The sequence below is a fragment of the Centrocercus urophasianus genome, unplaced genomic scaffold (genome assembly GCF_019232065.1).
Source record: "Centrocercus urophasianus isolate 14NV4802_14NV808 unplaced genomic scaffold, USGS_Curo_1.0 seq_28, whole genome shotgun sequence".
Lineage (NCBI taxonomy): Eukaryota > Metazoa > Chordata > Aves > Galliformes > Phasianidae > Centrocercus > Centrocercus urophasianus.
The window spans coordinates 13,750,339-13,754,113 of record NW_024884844.1 but is presented as its reverse complement, the minus strand read 5'-3'; the positions used below and the strand labels follow the sequence as shown (position 1 = coordinate 13,754,113).

General features: G+C 43.8%; 1 long non-coding RNA gene across 1 annotated transcript; it reads left to right on the top strand.

Annotated features, from left to right (window-relative positions):
• The first annotated feature begins 230 nt into the window (after positions 1-230).
• LOC122164929 lies at positions 231-3,212 on the top strand. The gene is made up of 3 exons (XR_006170344.1): positions 231-495; positions 1,036-1,086; positions 3,113-3,212. It is a non-coding gene; the product is annotated as an uncharacterized LOC122164929 (long non-coding RNA).
• The last annotated feature ends 563 nt before the right edge of the window (positions 3,213-3,775 follow it).

Below are 3,775 nucleotides of genomic sequence, written 5' to 3'. Positions count from 1 at the left end.
CCCAGTTCCAACCCCCTGCTGTGTGCAGGTCACCAACCAGCAGCCCAGGCTGCCCAGAGCCACATCCAGCCTGGCCTTGAATGCCTGCAGCGATGGGGCATCCACAGCCTCCTTGGGCAACCTGTTCCAATGATGGATTGTGCCATCCTCCACACTCACTTGTTTTTAACTCTTACCACATATCTCCATTTTTGTCTTCTGTACAGTTGCTTTACAGCCATGAGCAAGAGTTTATGCTGAAGCTGTGAGTTTTCCCAAGAAAGCAGAGGAGAGACGCGTGTACAGGATGCAAGCGCACAGTGAGTCCTGTCCTTGCTCTGCAAGATGAGCCATTTCCATTTCTCCAGTTGGTTTTGTCTCTGCTGGCTAATTGGGTCTGCATGGACGAGGTGGTGTCTTCAGCAGCTCCTACCACACTCTGGGGGAAGGTTCCTGCATCCCAGAGGCAGTGCTGCCTTTGGGGAGGGCTCGTGTGCAGCTCCGCCGTCCCAGCCGGTAAGTGCTATGAATAACAATGCCAGTCACTTGGAGTCACTGCAAACTCGCAATCATCCGCTTTCTGCATTATCATTTTTCCATATGGGAAGTGGAAAATCATTTTGAGTGTGTAGAAGCAGATAAGTATTCCGGTCCTGGACATTTTCTGAGCTTGTTTACCGAGCGCCCAGGCTCCAATCGCTCGATCTAATTGACCAGGAGCAGCGTGCAGCATCGCTCTGATTATTTTTGGAGTTATCTGCGCCGAGAGCAGCGCTGACTGCCAAGGGGTGCTGATGTCTGTGCCCTTCCATTAGGGCCCTGGGTCTCCTGGCATTGCCCCAGCAGCACAGAGATGGGGCAGAGCCCAAGGGAAGTGGCACTTGAGTCTTGTTTTTTGGCTCGCGCTGCCCTGGTGATGGCACCTATAGAGTTGTTTTGGGCAATCTTGGGATTCATTCAAAAAAAATTAATCCAAAAACCCAACCAAATAAATATGGGCTTGCTACATCCCAGGAACCCCTCGATCTGTGTCATTTCAAGGTGCTTTATTTTTAGGTGTGGAAATAGTGGAGAACTGTGACCTATTGTACCACCTATAAATGAAAAGTAGGTACTAAATATTTTATTTTTCCCCGCTGCTCTGTTTATTCTTCTGCCTCGCTTTTCAATCTTCATGCAAAGTTTGTGCATGAGTGTGTGTGTGCTTTCTCTCCAAGAGCACATACAGTATCGGTAACCGTGGGCTGGATTTAATAATTCAAAGTAATATGAAACCTTGCCGGTATGGAAATGGGCTTGTGATTGGCTCGGTCTGCTAGCTAGATGGGATGAAAAATCTCATTTTTGGAAAAATAATCAAAGATTATCAGCTGCATCCAGGAATTGTTGGGGTCTCGCAGAGAGTGGTCGCTTTCTCTGCACACATGCTTTCAAACCCCCCCACAGACACACAAATATAATGCTTATATTCAGCATGCGCCCGAATATCTTCGTGTTGTACCCCTGATACCTGTCTCACTTCCTGGTTTTTGTGTTGCTTTTTTTCCAAGGTACTAGCAGAAGAATAAGGTCTGTGCATGAAGCTGATGCTCTAGTAATTAGTGTACAGAGGGAGAGCATTAACAGAAGCAAAATGTAGGAAATAACACAGGGCTGTGTCAGCTCTGCTCTTTCATCTCCTGCTCTCTTCATCACTCACAGAAATATATTTGTAGTCTCTTAAGATATTTAGCATTTTGCTACCAAAAAGAAGTATTCAAGGAATGTAACCTAAATTACAGCACAGAGAAACAACACGTAGATATTACATATATATACTATAGGTGTTAGGTACGGATCACAGAGGAAAAAAGGTATCTTTAGCAGAGAGCAATGCCCTTCACTTGGAAATACTCTGGCCATCATATTTCAGAGGAAAAATTAAAGCAGCTTAAAAGTTCTTAATCTGGTTAAGGTCCTCAAAATCCACTCTCTCTGCCCTTTATAATGCCTTCATATATATGTATATGAGCGTATGTAGATGCATGTAGATATGAGCAATATATATACGTGTTATTTTTCCTACCTCTTATATAAATATAGATATAGAGCATCATGATTGGAATTCCCAGGGGGTATTTTTGTGGAACTTCAGAGCGAATGTGGCTGACACTTGTTCTTTGTTGCCCTTGGGCTACCGGTTTGATCACCGACCGAATGGATTTATCCGTGTCAGCAGAAGGAATTTTTCACTCTTGTCGTGCGGAGATTTTACAAACCTTTCTCATGTGTAAATGAAGTGCAAGTACGTTCAGGTGCTCGGCGTTTCAGCCGGCTTTGGTGAGGCAAAGAGAAAGGTGCCAGCAGGTAGAAGGGCTGAGAGCTGACGTCTGAAACCCTCTTTTATTGAGCGACTCCGGGAAACACGCTGCAGTCGAGAGGCCTGATTTGTTCTGAGCATGGATAGCAGGCGCATGGAACGCCAAAGAGCAACGCTGAAATAATTGGTACGAGGATAGAGAAGCTTAATTTTGATGAAGCAATTAGCGGTTGTTTCCTGATTGCTCTTACTACTGTGAAGAGGAGGTGGAAAAGATCGTGTCACCTCCATCAATTCCAAACCATCTCAGGGCTCTTGAGACCTTTTGCCCCAGGATTGGGCACCAGTGAAAGTTGCTTTGAATTTTTTTTTTTTAGAAAGTGTATTCTCAAGAAGGTTAAACATAAATTAGTCATAAAGCCGACAAAAGAGAGAGGAAAGGACGGGGCTGGATGGTTTTCATCCAAATCTCTGTGTTTTCAAACTGTTAAATTTGGGGAAAAAAAGAAAAAAGGAAAAAAAAAAAGCAACACCCCACACCAAAATAGAAGAAGATCTGAATTCTTCTTCTCCTTAAAATAAAGATAATAAAAACCCTTTGGAAAGCAGCGCCATTTATAACCTCAGACATGAATGTGCCATGTAATGCTGCAGATCTGAGCGGTGTTTAAGACAACAAAGTGCTATTTGATAGCGTAGCCTTTCTGTGGAACAGCTCCTCTTCCTGCCTTTGATGTCCGGATGGTTTATTTAATCAATTATTAATCAAAGTTGTGGCATTCTTCTTATATATTTAGGTAAAAAACTAAAAGACGCCTTTTCTCGCTTAAATAGAATGCGGAAACACTCGCTTTTGAAGACATACAAAAGACATATTTGGAGAGATTCCAGTTTCAAGTGCTTCAGCGGTGCGCCGAGGAGCAAGGAGGAAGCAATGCCCGTTCCTGAGTTGCGCTGAGAGCACGAACCGCTCGGCTCGGCCGCCTCCGTGCAACAAAAGCACTACAAATAATTAGATTAGTGTTTCCCTGGCACAGGTGCTGAACCCGACACGGAGCAGTGCCACGGAGCGGGGCGGGCAGCCGGACAGCGCGGAGCATCGCGAGCAGTTGGTAACATTTGGCAGCTGAACAGAGAAAAAAATGACTGCTAGGGAAATCTCAACCGCCGCTAATTAGCAGCAATGAACTGTGGGTAAGGACAGTACATTTTAATGTGAGAAGAATTCTACAATAACCACCACACTGAAAGAAATAGAACGAAATGCTCCCTAGCTGACCCTTGTGGCAATCTAAGCTGCATATTGCAATAATCCTGTAAATTACTATGCTTTTTTATACAGTAACTTGGAGTTAATTAGTAATTTAACATTCCTCTACGCTATTAAATGTCTTTCTTGCATTATATTATGTTGTTTCATGGTCTTACCTTAACACTAATGGGGTTTAGTTATATTTTCTCAAAACAGTAACAGTAAAATAAAACCGGGATGGAAAA